This window comes from Orcinus orca, chromosome X, assembly GCF_937001465.1.
Source record: "Orcinus orca chromosome X, mOrcOrc1.1, whole genome shotgun sequence".
Lineage (NCBI taxonomy): Eukaryota > Metazoa > Chordata > Mammalia > Artiodactyla > Delphinidae > Orcinus > Orcinus orca.
The window spans coordinates 83,912,722-83,931,125 of NC_064580.1; the positions used below are offsets into that span (position 1 = coordinate 83,912,722).

Sequence of the window (18,404 nt, forward strand, 5' to 3'; positions counted from 1 at the left end):
CTGGAAGTCAATCTCTGAAGCGCTTTCAAAGCCTCGCTTAAACTGTAACTCAAAGTCGAGTGTTATTGGGTCTTTTCAAGTTGGAACTCAGACGGAAGACTAAAGTCTGAAAACCCTGTAACTCCGAGGCAAATCAACTTTTCAGGGACAGGTGACATCAGGGCCTATGGAAAAGGGTCTGAATAGAAATCCTCAGACATTCTGAATGCCTAATTTACATGATAAGGCATTAAGATATAAAAGGTGGCCCACAACAGCTAATCACAATAACAGTGCTAATTTCTCTAACTCTGGCTTCAAAGATAAGGACATGTCAGAAAGCAAACAAAAAGTTCTAGAAAATCATTGACCTCTTTGGCACCTTGCCCAGGAGACTCTAAGGATTCATATATAAGTATGAAAGAATTGAAACGAAAGACACTTGATAATAATAATGCCAATTCTTTTTTTCAGTGTCTAATGTGAGACAATGTCTTGTACACATTAATTTATTTAATCCCCAAACATTTTATGGAGATGGAAACCAAGGTTGAGGGTGGTTAATTAACTTCATGATCAGTCATCCTTAAGGAGGAAAGCTAGGATTTGAACCCAGGTGTTGTCTGATTCCAAAGCCTGGGCTCTTAAGCGCTCTAGTTTTTTTCAAACTTGTCAGGTTTTAAGAATCCCCTGAGTGGTCATTAACCCTTCAGATTCCTTAACCCCACCCTACATTTACCAAATTCCAGGGCAAGGGCCTGTGAGTCCGTTTGTCTAATGAATGAATGACCCAGGTGATTCTTATTTTGGGAAAAAGTGCACTCCACTAAATAGCTTCCCTAGCCATAAGGTCGAGGAGAGTTCCATTTCCCTGGTAGCTCCTAGCACCCCTTGCTCCACTCTCCTCCATTCAGTGACTGTCCTAGTCTCTCCCCAGAGAATTGAAAGAACTCTTAGATTCTTCATTCAATCTTTTTTTTTTTAGTGGACATCTATTTTTTTTTAACTTTTTAAAATTTCACCTGTCTTCAATCTATGGCTTGAGTCAGAAGTACCCACCCTGGTGACATCTGAATTTTGACTTGAATTTTGATCAAAGTCAATAAGGAAATGGAGCTTTATTGATGGAATGAAAGTGAGTAGTAGAGTATGCTGTATTTATGTGGGGGGAGGGGAAATGAAGGGGTTGGAATCTTCTTGATACTCTTAAAATCAAACCATGTAGATGATAGACTATTTCACCTTTTTAAAGCCCAACCTTTATTGTAAAAAACGTTTTCACTTTTAATTAGTAGAATGGACCTGATAACTAACACCAAGAAAATGTACAGGCTGAAAATACAAAATAACAAGGACTTACTATGTACTAATTGTCAGGCCCTATGCTCAATGATTTACATGAATTTTCTCACAGAATACTCCCAAAAACCTTGTCAAGTAGCTGCTTTAGTTACCTGCATTTTACAGATGAGGAGAATGAGGCTCAGAGAAATTACTTGTCCAAGATCTAAGATTCCAACCCAGGTTTGTTTGACTGCAGTTTGTACCCTTAACTTGGCTGCACAGACTCTACTACAAATAGGCCTAAGGAAGGTTTAGGAAATTCACTGACTGTAGATCCCTAATGAGATATGAAAGGACATTTTAGGATATACAGGGTGTTTTGAAAAACATTTTGAGGTTATTGCTTTGTAATGAAAGCACAGGGTACTTCCACCAAAATATCCCTTGGTATCTTGGAGAGAGTCACTGATTTGATCCAATAAGGCATTTCCTATGTTCTTACCTTCTTAGGTTTACCAGCAACTAATTCCTTTCATCAGTTAGGATACCATTAGGAGCAATTGTTTCTAATTCACTATGAATTCAGAACCATTTTTCTGAATCCTCAGAACCCCAAATTTCTCAAATTTATAGACTTTTTAACATATGATAAAATATGTAAAAAATACATATTTTTCAAAATTTTCCTTTATGGTGGTCAAAGATTCCCCCAAAGTGATGAGGGGAGGAAGCATAAAGATATTCTTTTTCCTTTCTTGAATTCTCCCCTGTTCCTGAAATTTTTCTCTCCATTATGCAAAGAAGGATAATAGTGATGTAGAATATAATAAAAATACCTCTCAACTGGAAGTACAAGATATTTGATATATATAAGTATAAGCAGCAGGTCAATAATTCTTTTCATCTCATAAAGCCTTACCAAAATTATATATTCTTAAATAAAACCTAACGGCTTTCAAATATCTGAGTACTTATAACCTCCAGTTTTAGAATCCTTTTCTTCTACCAAAACTGTACAAATAAGAATAAATCAGAACTTTTAAAAAACTTCAGCTTTCAAAAATCAAGTGATCATCAAAATGGCTAAATTTACTGCATGAATCATTAACTGAGTTAAACAAATTAGTGACTTCGCATAAGGGAAGAACACTTTTTTTACACAGGTCTGATGTTGACTTTTTGCAAAACTTTTTATTTTTAACAAAGCAATATACAAAGTAGGTACAAATTTAATCAGTAAACAATGGCTGCCCCTTTTCCCACAGTTCCATTACTGATAGGCAACCATTTTTGAATGTTTGGGGTTTCAGTTCTTCTGTTAACTCATATGCTAAAGCTAGTAACACATTTTCTATTTTAAAAATACCATATACCCATCATTCAGCTACACAAATTATGAACATTTTGCCAATATTGCTTCATCTAGACCCTTCTTTCTCTTTTTTTCCTAGAGCTTCTTATAGTTTCAGGTTTTATCTCCTTAGCTAACCCGTCCTTGGGGCAGGAGTCAAGTGTAACTTTTAGCTCCAATATTCAGCTCCTCTCTTCCTTGCTCAATGCCTAGAAACACTATGCCTTTGTTCTGTTGTTTGCAAAGGAAACAATTTAGGTTGCTGGGAACACAGGAGATACGGTGGAATTTGTAACACTGGGCTACGGTTTTCCTAAATGGCATTTGTTAGTTTTATGTTTTTTATATAATTGACATACAATGAATTGCACATATTTAAACATGTACAGGGACTTCCCTGGTGGTCCAGTGGTTAAGAATCCGCCTACCAATGCAACGGACTCGGGTTCGATCCCTGGTCGGGGAACTAAGATCCCACATGCCATGGGGCAACTAAGCCCATGCTCTGCAACTACTGCGCCGGCACACTCCGGAGCCCACGTGCCACAATTAGAGAGAAGCCCGTGCACCGCAATGAAGAGCCCGTGCACCGCAACAAAAAGATCCCGCATGCTGCAACAAAGATTCCCCCGTGCCTCAACTAAGACCCGATGCAGCCAAATAAATAAATAAAGCTACATTACAACCACCATGATTCTGAAAAGAAAAAGTGTACAATTTCGCAACTTCCTAAATATGTATACAGCCATGAAACCATCGCCACAAAGTAAGGAATATATCCCTTACCCCAAAATGTTTTCTCATATCCTCTGCCTCTCCCCACACCCCTTCCTCAATCTGGAAACCACTGATCTGCTTTTGACACTATAGTTGACATTTTCTAGAGTTCTAAATAAATGGAATCATACGATATGTACTCTTTTTGTCTGGCTTCTTTCACTAAGTATAATTATTTTGAGATTTATCCACATTGTGTGGATCCATAGTTCTTTTATTTTGGTTGCTGAGTAGTTATCCATTGATAGATGAATATACAACAATTAGTTTATCTATTCACTTCTAGAAGGACATTTGGATTGTTTGCAGTTTTGACATATTACAAATAAAGCTGTTATGAACATGTATGAAGCCTTTGTACAAACGCATGCTTTCTTTTCCCTTGGGTAAATATATGGGAGTGGGATGGCTGAATTGTGTGGTAGGCATGTGCAGAACTTCAAGAAACTGCCAAACTGTTTTCCCAAAATGGTTGTACCATTTCATATTTATACGTTCAGTGTATGAGAGTTTCAATTCCTCTACCTCCTTGTACTTATTATTATCAATCTTTCTAGTTTTAATCATTCCAAAAGGTACAAAACAATATCTCATTGTGGTTTATTTTGCATTTTCCAGATGACTAATATTATTATGCAGCTCTGAATGTACTTAGCCACTCATATCTTCTTTGGTGAAGCTTCTGTTCAAATTATTTTCCTATCGTCTCAAGTGTCTCAAGACCACCCTCACATTTGCTAATTTACTAGAAGGACTCACAAGACTCAGCAACAGGTTTTACTCGTGGCTAACATCTGTTACAGAACAAGTTTATAGAGCACAAGCAATAGGAACAAGATATCTACTGGGTGGAGTCCAGAGTGGTTAGGCACAGGCTTTCCAAGTTCTTTCCCATCTGGAGTCCCAGAGGACATACTTTTTCTCTGGCTGTGAACTATAGGGACATCTGTGCAGGGAAGCCCATTGAAGTCGCAGAGTCCAAGGCTTTTATTGACGGCTGGGCACATGGATACATCCTGCTACGCAACCAGCTATGGCAACCAGAACTCAGGACGGAACAATGAAGTCAGTTGTACGTAATCAACTTGATGTTTGTGCAAAGCAATCCGGACAAGATAGTATGACATGGTCCACTGTTTCGGTATACACAATAAACTCCTTAATCGTTAACATAAAGAACCATCCAGATACCACATTCGCAAAGGGTGTCCAATATTCAGTAACGGCTCCAAGTTCTCCTGGAGATGTGTGAGGAGTGAGTAATAAGACCTGCTATGCTAACTCTTTTCTCACACCCATTTTATTATCAGGTTGTTTACTTATTATTGAATTTTAGGAGTTCTTTATATATTCTGTATACAATCGTTTATCAAATATATGCTTTGCAAAGATTTTCTCCCAGTGCTTGGTTTGTCCTTTTATCCTCCTAACAGTATCATTTGAATAGCATGAATTTTTAATGTTGATGAAGTCCAATTTATCAGTTTGTTGTTTTATGTATTGTGTTTGGGGTATCATAGCTAAGAAATCTTTGCCAAAGCCAAGATTTAAAATATTTTTCCTATGTTTTCTTCTAGCATTTTTATAGTTTTAGACTTTCACATTTAGGTCTATGATCCATTTTGAGCTAATTTTTGTATATGGTTTGACCTGGAGTATTTTAAAGCAAATATTTGACATTGTATCTTTTCACCCATAAATACTTTGGTATGTATCTCTACAAGATTGAGGAGAATTTTTAAAAACATAATCCCAATACCTTTATCATAATTACTTAATAACATCCAGTACCCAATCTGTGTTCAAATTTTCCCAACTATCCCTAAAATATCTTTTTGTTTATTTAAATTAGTATCTAAACAAAATCAGCATATTGCATTATGTTGGTATGTTTCTTAAGTCTCTAATAATCTATAATAGTTCCCTTATCCCATTTTCCCATGCCATTTAATTTTTCTTAATAATCCAGGTCACTTGTGCTAAGGAATCTCCCACATTCTGGACTTGGCTCATTGTATTCTTGTGCTATTTTTAACATATTGCTCTGCCATTTCCTAATTTATCGATCTTAGACACTATTTATCTACTCCATGCTATGAAAGACGAGGATTTGGCTAACATATTACTCTGTACTTCCCTCTATCTAATTATCTTTTCAACACCTTTAGGAATGGAATAAATATGAAAGATTTTTTTTGAAGAATCCATATACATATACTTACTTGCTTTTTACCAAGTAACATCTTTATTTACTCTTGGCTCTACCATAAACTACCATATACTATAATAAACTATCTTTTATCCAATGTAGTAGCAGTGAGGGAGTGGAGAATAGAGATTCGAGAAATATCTCAGAAAAAGGTCTGACAGTATTAAATGAGGGAAGGAGTGGGGGAAGAATGATTGCTTCCTTAAATTAATGATTGCTTAATTTCTGCCTTCAACAACTAAGTACATGGTGGTGCCATTCAGAAGAATAGAAGAGGAGGAACAGGTTTGGGGAAGAGGTTGGGGACACAGGAAGAAAACTAATTCAGTTTTTGATACTGAGACATGGGATATCTATAAACAATCAAGTAAAGATGCCCAGTAGACCAATGGAAGTATGGATCTGGAGATTCAGAGAGATACATGAGCTAGAGTTACTGATTTGAAAGTCATTAGTTTAAGGGGTGATAGTTGAATCCATGGGCACAGATGATATTGCCCAAGGAATGTGAAGAGTAAGGAAAGAGGAAGACAAACAACAAAACCCTAAGGAACACTAAGATTTAAGGAGACAGAAGCAGTTGTTACCATGTATGATAAGAACCATAATAAACATATGCATGAGATACCCTAATGACTCAAAATAAGATTGATCAACTGGGTAGGGAGAAGTTAAAAAGGTTTTACTTTGGTTTGGATATTGATGGATGTATAGAAGTGTGCTAATGGGATGAAGGTCAGGAAAGAAGATAAACTCACCTATTTTACAAGGAAAACAGAGGACTTCAAATGAGGGTTCTCTCAACTATCTCCCACTATGATACACACCTGTCTAGAGTTGTGTTCCTCTAAGTGTGGTCAACAATTCACTTGCACAAGAATCACAGAGGGGCTTTATCAAATTGAATATTATTGGGTTCCACCTTAGACCTACTGAATCAGAATCATTGGAGTGGGGTGCATGAGGAATCCACATTTTAAACCAGTTCTCTATAAGTGATTCTGAAGTAGATGCTAAAGTAGTGTGCTAAATTTTGTACAAACTAGGGTGTGACCATGGGAACATTTGGCTAAAGTGGAATGGAGAGAAAAGGCTTTGGGGATGATGAAATCAAAGAATTGTGATCTTCAAGTTGCTACTCTCTTCTTGCCAGTTTTAGCAGGAAGGCCTAGTGGGAAAATGGGGAATAGGGAGATTTTGCAAAAGTATAATGACACCATCTGTTTTCCGTCATTAGAAAGGAAAAATGAGCCAGATAAGACTAAGAGGAAAGCAGTTTTCCTCTGAGCTGGTCCTAAGTCAAATACAGGCACCCTGATGAAAAAGAAATCAACAATTGATTTGGCTGATTGAATGTGGTCCTCAACACAATAACAACAGCCAACAAAAACAACACACTCATGAATTCACCTGATTTTGTTTTCACATTTTACTGGTTACCTGGCACTTTATACTCAGCTCTTCCTAGTGAATTCCTCTTACCTGAAGTCACTAAATGTTTAGTTTTTCATTTGATCAGTAATTCCAGGAATAAAAATTTCCATGTTTCCCATAATTTTTATCCTGAAAAGAGGAAATCTCAAGTCAATCCATTGTCTACTGTTCAATCAGAAAATATTTCTATCTATGTCTCCATAAAAAAGATAACTATATGTTTGGAAACACACAATTTGAAGTTCATTGTGAAATAGATTACTCTTGAGAATTAATTTGTGTCTTTATGGAATCCCAGGGATGTACTCTCAAACTAAATTTGATGGCCTATGAATATTCTGCTATGGCTAGAATATTATTCTTCTGAGAAATTGGCTAATAGGTTTTGTATTTTGTCAAAGCCGCTATCTACATGGGTCTCCAGAGTTGGGTATATCTTGCTGGAAACACACTTTAACTTCAAAAGATTGTAACATATTACTTTGTTTTGAGGAAAGCTGTGACTATTTCTATTCATTCCTTGTAATTTTTCTAGGAAACAAATCACATCATAAAACAATTGCCTCCTTTGAAAAGACTACTATACAAGGCCCTTTCCTGTGATAAAATTAAGTCAATTCTCGTTCTGAAATTAAACCTGAAGAATAATAAGATTTCATAAGAGAACTAACTTTTCTCTTTATTGATCCACTAATTCCATTTATCATTCATAGTTTTCTAAGATACATTTCCTGGCTCACATACTGTGCTAGTAAGTCAGTAAGGCAGGAGTAGCAGATGATAGCCCCTGGTTACACAGAAGTTAGAAGATGCTTTAGAGACTATAAGAGGTGTGATGGGGAAATAAACTTTTACTTCTACTGTGATTCCACCCAGGAACTGAGGGATTATGTTGTTAAAAAAAGAACCATGAAACCTAGAGAGAGAATAAGGAATTGTGAGTGTGTGTGTGCAAATTTATATAAAGGAAAGATACTAGAGAAAATAAATAAATACTGGGTTACTATAAAGGTATATGTTCTGTAGAGGAGAAGAAGCTCTAATGTAGTGTATATAAAATATTCCCACAGAACCATGAGATTTCTTTCTTTTTTAAAATTCTATACTTACCAAACCAATCTTTTAGTTACTGCATTAGTTTGCTAGCTATTGTATTAGTTGCTAGGGCTGTCTTAACCAAGTGCCACTGACTGGTGGATTAAAAGGAAATTTATTTTCTCACAATTCTGGAGGCTAGAAATCTGAGATGAAAGCATCGGTAAGGTCGGTTTCTTCTCAGGCCTCTCTCCTCAGCTGGAATATAACCATCTTCTCTCTGTGTTCACATGGTCTTCCCTCTGTGTGTCTCTCTGTCCTAATCTCTTTTCATAAGAGCATGGGTCATATTGGATCAGGGTGCACCCTAATGACTTCATTTCATTTTATCTGCCTTTATAAAGACCCTATCTTCAAATACAGTTATAGTCTGAGATACCAGGGGTTAAGACTTAAATACATGATGACACAAATGAACTTATTTACGAAACAGAAACAGACTCACAGACATAGAAAGCAAACTTACGGTTACCAAAGGGGAAAGGGAGTGGGAGAGGGATAAATTAGAAGGTTGGGATTAGCAGATACAAACTACTATATATAAAATAGATAAAAAGGTCCTACTGTATAGCACAGGGAACTATATTCAATATCCTATAATAAACCATAATGGAAAATAACATGAAAAAGAATATGTATATGTATGTATAACTGAATCACTTTGCTGTACACGAGAAACTAACACACCATTATAAAACAACTATACTTCAATTAAAAAAAAAGACTTCAATATATGAATTTTGGGAGGATAAGCAATTCAGCCCATTAACAGTTATTATTTCAGGTTTCCACACATATTAATACAAAGAAAGGTCCCTGTAAATATATATCATCTAATATAAATTTAAAAATTGGATTTTTGGCAAAATCTAGTTGACTGTGAGTTACCTTTCTAAAGGTATGATCTGCCTGGGGGATCGATGTTCATTTCTGGATGCCTACTCTGTTCCAGGCACTGGCATAGGTCCTAGAGCTGGAAAGACAAACACATTTCTTGTTCTTGAGGAGTTTGCCGTCTGGAGGAGGGGAATCAATATAAACAAGCAAGTACAATAAAATGTGCTAAATATTATTATAGAGGAGATGCAATGTTGAAGGAGAAAATTCAGCTAGACCCATGGTGACCCAACCAAGATAAAGGAATATATTAAGCTCTAGAATACTGCCTAATTAATACTATTGCATAAAGTATTAGAGCTTATTATTTTCAAGAAAATTTATTCATCTATTTAATTTTTGCCTAAAGTCTTAAGACCCATTCCATGTAGATATTTTTTAATAAAAACTTTGTAAAGTGCTGTTTATATTTGTAGCAAAACCTCAGCAGAAATATGTTCACGTTTTGTCATAATATGATGATCATGACCTTGCAGAGTGTGTTACACAAATTAAAAATCTATTTTGATAAGATATTATAAGCTAAGCCACCACTGAACACAAGGATATATGTAAGAACTCTGAAATTCAAGGACAGTTTTTAAAAAAATAAACAAACTATACATGAATTGTTTGCCAAGAACTAGAACAATCCCTAATGATATATAAGAACCAGGGTACAGGAGCTTCCCTAGTGGCGCAGTGGTTAAGAATCCGGCTGCCAATGCAGGGGACACGGGTTCGAGCCCTGGTCTGGGAAGATCCCACATGCTGCAGAGCAACTAAGCCCGTGCGCCACAACTACTGAGCCTGTGCTCTAGAGCCCATGAGCCACAGCTACTGAAGCCCACATACCTAAAGCCCGTGTTCCACAACAAGAGAAGCCACTGCAATGAGAAGCCTGTGCACTGCAACGAAGAGTAGCCCCCACTTGCTGCAACTAGAGAAAGCCCACGCAGCAACGAAGACCCAACACAGCCAAAAATAAAAATAAAATAGTTATATATATAAAAAAAGAACCAGGGTACAGAAGTAGTGAAATAACCTGATTTATTATCAAGCACTGTATCACTTAGCAGATACCTATTTTATAAAAGTTATCCTGAAGTTATGATACACTTCAAGAAACATCCAATGGTGTCTAAATTATTTTTCATAATACCACCATTTTCCTGATAACCAAGGATAAATTGATCACAGATCTCTACATATACCAGTGAATCTTCGTTATAGATCTCTTTTCTCTTTAGTCCTTCAAAGATACTATTACAAGTGGAAGAAGAAGGTTTTAGGTCAGCAAATACCACTAAAAAAAGGTCAGAGAATCCTCTTTGGAGTCATGTATTTAAAATGGTACTTTAATATGAGTCTAACAAATAAAAAGAAATATGGCATGACAAATGCTAACAAATTAAGGACGAAGTTGTCAAAGGCTGATAAATGCATTCCATAAAGAAACCAATTTTTTCTTCCTATTGATCTCTTCTTCCTTGGCTTTCTTGAAATAAAATACATAGCTATGTGATGTAGCTTTGAAATATGTAAAATGAGAAAGTTGAACTAAATTAATTTTACGGTCCTTGTCAAGAACTTTGAAGAGTCTGAGATTTTACCCTATGTACAAGTTAACAAGTTTGGCACAGTTTCATAGATGCTGGCAAAAGACGCTGGGGTCAGAGACAAAGGACAGTTTATTAACACCAACAATAGCATTTGCTACAGTATCTGCACTTGTACCAGGTCCCTGAGCACCATTTCCCACAGGGTGATGCAAAGAGGGCTGGAAAGATACCTGCTCATGCAATAGGGTGTATCTTAAGAGAGGAATCCTGAATTTGTCACCTTATAATGGGTAGTCATCTCAGGAGGAAAACACTCTCTCTTTTCCATGGCTATTCACTATACAAAAATTCTTTTTTAAAAAATTGAGATATAATTCACATACCGTAACCCTTCAAACTGTACAATTGAGTGGTTATGACTATATTCACAAAGTTGTACAACCAGTCACTCCCCATCCCCCTCCCCCAACCACCAATGCACTTTTGTCTCTAGATTTGCCTATTCTGGACACTTCATATAAATGGAATCATACAATACGTAACCTTTTTGTGACAGGCTTCTTTCACTTAGCATAATGTCTTCAAGGTTTATACATGTTATATCATGAAACAGCTCTTCATTTTTTATGGCTAACTAATAGCTATTGTATGGATATAACACATTTTGTTATAGCTTACATCACTCATAAGCTGATGGGTATTTGGGGTGTTTCCATCTTTTGACTATTATGAATAATAGTGGCACAAATATTCACGTACCAGTTTTTGTGAGGACATATATTTTTAACTTTCTTGAGTATACAACTAAGAGTGAAATTGTAGTGTCACATGGCAACTCTATGTTCAACTCCTTTAGAAACTGCCAAACTGTTTTCTAAAGCAGCTGTACCATTTCTTTTGTTTTTTTGTTTTTTGTTTTGTTTTGTTTTTCTTTTTGCGGTATGCGGGCCTCTCACCATCGCGGCCTCTCCCACTGCGGAGCACAGGCTCCGGACACGCAGGCCCAGCGGCCATGGCTCATGGGCCCAGCCACTCCGCGGCATGCGGGATCCCCCTGGACCGGGGCACGAACCCTCATCCCCCGCATCGGCAGGCGGACTCCCAACCACTGCGCCACCAGGGAAGCCCCAGCTGTACCATTTTATATTCCTACCAGCTATGTATGAGGGTTCCAATTTCTCCACATCCTTGCCAACACTTGTTATTTTCTGTCTTCTTGATTATAGCCATCATAGTGAGTGTGAAGTGGTATCTCATAGTGGTTATTATTTTCATTTCCTTAATGGCTAATGATATTGAGCAGCTTTTCATGTGCTTATTGGCCATTTTCATATCTTCTGAGAAATGTTTATTCGAACGCTTTGCCCTTTTTTACATTGGATTGTCTTTTTATTGTGGAGTTGTAAGAGTTTTTTATATATTCTAGATACTAGATCCTTATCAGATATATGATTTGCAAAACTTTCTTGATGGTGTCCTCTGAAGCACAGAAGTGTTTAATTTTAATGAAGTTCCATTTTTTGTTTTGTTTCATTTTATTATACATAAGGAACCAAAGTCAGAAATATTTACACCTATGTTTTCTTCGAAAAGTTTTATAGATTTAGTTTCTCCACTTAGGTCTTCAGTCCATTTTGAATTAATTTTTGTACATGATGTGAAGTGGGGATCCAACTTCTTTCTTTTACATGTGTATACCCAGTTGACTCAGTGCTATATGTTGAAAAAACTATTTTCCATTGCAAAGTTCTCTTGTCAAAAATCAGTTGACCACCAAGAAGAAGATATAACAATTGTAAACATTTATGCACCCAAAATAGGAGCACCTCAATACATAAGGCAAATACTAACAGCCATAAAAGGGGAAATTGACAGTAACACAATCATAGTAGAGGACTTTAACACCCCACTTTCACCAATAGACAGGTCTTCCAAAATGAAAATAAATAAGGAAACACAAGCTTTAAATGATACATTAAACAAGATGGACTTAATTGATATTTATAGGACATTCCATCCAAAAATAAGAGAATACACATTCTTCTCAAGTGATCATGGAACATTCTCCAGGATATATCATATCTTCAGTCACAAATCAAGCCTTGGTAAATGTAATAAATGTGAAATCGTATCAAGTATCTTTTCCGACCACAATGCTATGAGAGTAGATATCAATTATAGTAAAAAATCTGTAAGAAATACGAACACATGGAGGCTAAACAATACACTACTTAATAACGAAGTGATCACTGAGGAAATCAAAAAATACCTAGAAACAAATGACAATGGAGACGTGACGACCCAAAACCTATGGTATGCAGCAAAAGCAGTTCTAAGAGGGAAGTTTATAGCAATACAATCCTACCTTAAGAAACAGGAAATATCTCAAATAAAAAACCTAACCTTGCAGCTAAAGCAAGTAGAGAAAGAAGAACAAAAAACCCCCCAAAGTTAGCAGAAGGAAAGAAATCTTACAGATCAGATCAGAAATAAATGAAAAAGAAATGAAGGAAACGATAGCAGAGATCAATAAAACTAAAAGCTGGTTCTTTGAGAAGATAAACAAAATTGATAAACCATTAGCCAGATTCATCAAGAAAAATAGGGGGAAGACTCAAATCAATAGAATTAGAAATGAAAAAGGAGAAGTAACAACTGACACTGCAGAAATACAAAGGATCATGAGAGATTACTACAAACAACTCTATGCCAATAAAATGGACAACCTGGAAGAAATGGACAAATTCTTAGAAATGCACAACCTGCCAAGACTGAACCATGAAGAAATAAAAAATATAAACAGACCAATCACAAGCACTGAAATTGAAACTGTGATTAAAAATCTTCCAACAAACAAAAGCCCAGGACAAGATGGCTTCACAGGCAAATTCTATCAAACATTTAGAGAAGAGCTAACACCTATCCTTCTCAAACTCTTCCATAATATAGCAGAGGGACGAACACTCCCAAACTCATTCTATGAGGCCACCATCACCCTGACACCAAAACCAGACAAGGAGGTCACAAAGAAAGAAAACTACAGGCCAATATCACTGATGAACATAATGCAAAAATCCTCAACAAAATACTAGCAAACAGAATCCAACAGCACATTAAAAGAATTATACACCATGATCAGGTGGGGTTTATTCTAGGAATGCAAGGATTATTCAATATACGCAAATCAATCAACATTATATACCATATTAACAAATTGAAGGAGAAGAACCATATGATCATTTCAATAGATGCAGAGAAAGCTTTTGACAAAATTCAATACCCATTTATGATAAAAACCCTGCAGAAAGTAGGAATAGAGGGAACTTTCCTCAACATAATAAAGGCCATATATGACAAACCCACAGCCAACATCCTCCTCAATGGTGAAAAACTGAAACCATTTCCACTAAGATCAGGAACAAGACAAGGTTGCCCACTCTCACCACTACTATTCAACATAGTTTTGGACGTTTTAGCCACAGTGATCAGAGAAGAAAAAGAAATAAAAGGAATCCAAATCGGAAAAGAAGAAGTAAAGCTGTCACTGTTTGCAGATGACATGATACTATACATAGAGAATCCTAAAGATGCTACCAGAAAACTACTAGAGCCAATCAAGGAATCTGGTAAAGTAGCAGGATACAAAATTAATGCACAGAAATCTCTGGCATTCCTATACACTAATGATGAAAAATCTGAAAGTGAAATTAAGAAAACACTCCCATTTACCACTGCAACAAAAAGAATAAAATATCTAGAATAAACCTACCTAAGGAGACAAAAGACCTGTATGCAGAAAATTATAAGACACTGATGAAAGAAATTAAAGATGATACAAATAGATGGAGAGATATACCATGTTCTTGGATTGGAAGAATCAACATTGTGAAAATGACTCTATTACCCAAAGCAATCTACAGATTCAATGCAATCCCTATCAAACTACCAATGGCATTTTTCACAGAACTAGAACAAAAAATTTCACAATTTGTATGGAAACACAAAAGACCCTGAATAGCCAAAGCAATCTTGAGAACTAAAAATGGAGCTGTAAGAATCAGGCTCCCTGACTTCAGGCTATGCTACAAAGCTACAGTAATCAAGACAGTATGGTACTGGCACAGAAACAGAAATATAGATCAATGGAACAGCATAGACAGCCCAGAGATAAACCCACACACATATGGTCACCTTATCTTTGATAAAGGAGGCAGGAATGTACAGTGGAGAAAGGACAGCCTCTTCAATAAGTGGTGCTGGGAAAACTGGACAGGTACATGTAAAAGTATGAAATTAGAACACTCCCTAACACCATACACAAAAATAAATTCAAAATGGATTAAAGACCTAAATGTAAGGCCAGAAACTATCAAACTCTTAGAGGAAAACATAGGCAGAACACTCTATGACATAAATCACAGCAAGATCCTTTTTGACCCACCTCCTAGAGAAATGGAAATAAAAACAAAAATAAACAAATGGGATCTAATGAAATTTCAAAACTTTTGCACATCAAAGGAAACCATAAACAAGACCAAAAGACAACCCTCAGAATGGGAGAAAATATTTGCAAATGAAGCAACTGACAAAGGAGTAATCGCCAAGATTTACAAGCAGCTCAGGCAGCCCAATAACAAACAAAGAAACAACCCAATCCAAAAATGGGCAGAAGACCTAAATAGACATTTCACCAAAGAAGATATACAGATTGCCAACAAACACATGAAAGAATGGTCAACATCATTAATCATTAGAGAAATGCAAATCAAAACTACAATGAGATATCATCTTACACTGGTCAGAATGGCCATCATCAAAAAATCTAGAAATAATAAATGCTGGAGAGGGTGTGGAGAAAAGGGAACACTCTTGCACTGCTGGTGGGAATGTAAATTGATACAGCCACTATGGAGAACAGCATGGAGGTTCTTTAAAAAACTACAAATAGAACTACCATATGACCCAGCAATCCCACTACTGGGCATATACCCTGAGAAAACCAAAATTCAAAAAGAGTCATGTACCAAAATGTTCATTGCAGCTCTATTTACAATAGCTAGGTCATGGAAGCAACCTAATTTTCCTCAACAGATGAATGGATAAAGAAGATGTGGCACATATATACAGTGGAATATTACTCAGCCATAAAAAGAAACGAAATTGAGTTATTTGTAGTGAGGTGGATGGACCTAGAGTTTGTCATACAGAGTGAAGTAAGTCAGAAAGAGGAAAACAAATACCGTATGCTAACACATATATATGGAATCTAAGGAAAAAAAGAAAGGTCATAAAGAACCTAGGGGTAAGACGAGAATAAAGACACAGACCTACTAGAGAATGGACTTGAGGATATGGGGAGGGGGAATGGTAAGCTGTGACAAAGTGAGAGAGTGGCATGGACATATACACTATGAAACATAAAACAGGTAGCTAGTGGGAAACAGCCACATATCACAGGGAGATCAGCTGGGTGGTTTGTGACCACCAAGAGGGATGGGATAGGGAGGGTGGGAGGGAGGAAGATGCAAGAGGGAAGAGATATGGGAACATATGTATATATATAACTGATTCACTTTGTTATAAAGCAGAAACTAACACACCATTGTAAAGCAATTATCCTCCAATAAAGATGTTAAAATAAATAAATAAATACATAAATAAAATCAATTGACCAGGGAATTCCCTGTCAGTTCAGTGGATGGGAATCAGTGCTTTCACTGCTGGGGGGACCAGGTTCGATCCCTGGTCAGGGAACTAAGATCCTGCAAGCCACGAGGCATGGCCAATAAGAAAAAATCAATTAACCATAAGTGATTGGTTTATTTCTGATTTATTTTTATAAGACTACTACACAGTCTTGAATACTATAGCTTTCTACTAAATTTTGAAATCAGGAAGTTGACAAAATCCAACACTGTCTAGCCACTTGTTTTTTTTTCTTTTTGGCTGAACCGTGGGGCCTATGGGATTTTAGTTCCTCTACCAGGGATTGAACGCCCACCCTTGGCAGTGAAAATGCAGAGTCCTAACTGCTGGACTGCCAGGGAATGCCCTCTCTAAACACTTCTATTCAACATTATTACTAGTGGTTTTAGCTTGTGCTACCCAGCATGAAAGAGAAATTAAATACATCCAGATTGCAAAGGATTAAGTAAAATTGTCTTTATATGCAGAAGACATGATTGTTTATATTGAAAATTCAATAGAATTTACAAAAAAGCTACTAGAATTCATAAGTGAGTTTAGCCAAGTTGCAAGATATAAGACCAGTATATAAAAATCAATTGTATTTTTATATACTTGCAATGACCTATAGGAAGCTAAAATATTTAAAAGTACCATTTATAGTAGACCAAAAACTATAAAACATTTAGGAACAGATCTGACAAAAGAAGTGAAACCTTTGAACTGAAAACAGAAACCATTACTGAGAGAAATTTAAAAAGACCTAAATAAATGGAGAGAGATACCTTTTTCATGGATTGAAGGACTAAATTTTGTAAGGATGCCAATTCTTCCCAAATATATCTATAGAATCAATGTATTCCTACAAAGACCCAGAAGGCTTTTTAAAAAAAGAAATTTACAAGCTGATTCTAAAATTCATATAGAAATGCAAGCAACTTTGAAAGAGAAGAGCAAAGTTAGAGGGTTAATGCTATCTAATTTCAAAATATATTATAGAACTACAGCAATCAAAACAATGTGGTATTGACCTAAGATAGACAAATAGATGAATAGAATATAAACGGTCCAGAAATAAACACACACATATATAGACAACTGATCTTTTACAAAGGTGTGAGAAAAGTGCAAGGTGGATAGAAGATGGTTTTTCAAATGATAGTGGAACAATTGGATGTCCATGTACAAAAGCAAAAATAAAACCAGAATTTCAATCCCTTGCACCATTACAAAATTTAACTCAGAGGATGGATCATAGATCTAAATGTAACATCTAAAACTATAAAATTTCTAGAAGAAAACATAGGAGAAAAATTTCGTGAACTTGGGTTATGCAAAGATTTTTTAGATATCATACCCAGTGTACAGTCAATAAAATAAAAATCAGTAAATTGTAATTTCATCAAAATTAAAACATCTGCTTTTCAAAAGACACTGTTAATAGAATGAGAAAACAAGCCACAGATTTGGAAGAAAATATTTGCAAAGCATATATCTGATATAAGACTCTTACTGAGAATACAAGAGTGTCAAAACTCAGTACTGAGAAAACCATCAACCCAATTAAAAATAAATATTGGAGCAGATACTTCAGACATTTAGATAGCAAATAAACAGTGAAAGGATGCTCAATGTTACTAGTCATGAGAGAAATACAAATTAAAGCCACGAGAAACCACCATGTATCTATCAGACTGGCTAAATTAAAAGACAATGGCATTAACAAGTAATGCCAAGGACACAGGACAACTGGAACTCTAATTCATTGCTGTTGGGAATGTAAAATTATACCATTTCCTTGGAAAACACTTCAGCAGTTTCTTTTTTCTTTTTTTTTAATCCAGTTTTATTGAGATATAATTGACATACAGTGCTGTATAAATTCATGGTATATAGCATAATGACTTGACTTACATACATCATGAAATCATTACCACTATAAGTTTAATGATCATCCATCATCTTGTACAGATATAAAATAAAAAGAGAAAAGTATCTTTTCCTTGTGATGCGAACTCTTAGGATTTATTCTCTTAACAACTTTTGTATATAACATACAGCAGTGTTAATTATATTAATCATGTTGTACATCTTTTTTTGGATATCTAAAGAAAATTTTTATTTGTGACACATTTTTAACAGCTCTACTGAG

The 18,404-nt window shown here is 35.9% G+C and overlaps 1 long non-coding RNA gene across 5 annotated transcripts in view; it reads right to left on the reverse strand.

Moving 5' to 3' along the window:
* The window catches only part of LOC117197991 (uncharacterized), a 441,633-nt gene that overhangs the window by 408,852 nt on the left and 14,377 nt on the right, over window positions 1-18,404 (reverse strand). Inside the window, exons 3-4 of one of the 5 annotated variants that reach the window (XR_004478901.2) lie at window positions 9,018-9,102; window positions 2,435-7,163 (exon numbers count right to left, since the gene is read on the reverse strand). The exons of the other annotated variants lie outside the window; for them this stretch is intronic. This is a non-coding gene — a long non-coding RNA (uncharacterized LOC117197991). Of the gene's footprint in view, window positions 1-2,434; window positions 7,164-9,017; window positions 9,103-18,404 lie in introns of those variants that run through there. 5 annotated transcript variants of the gene reach the window in all.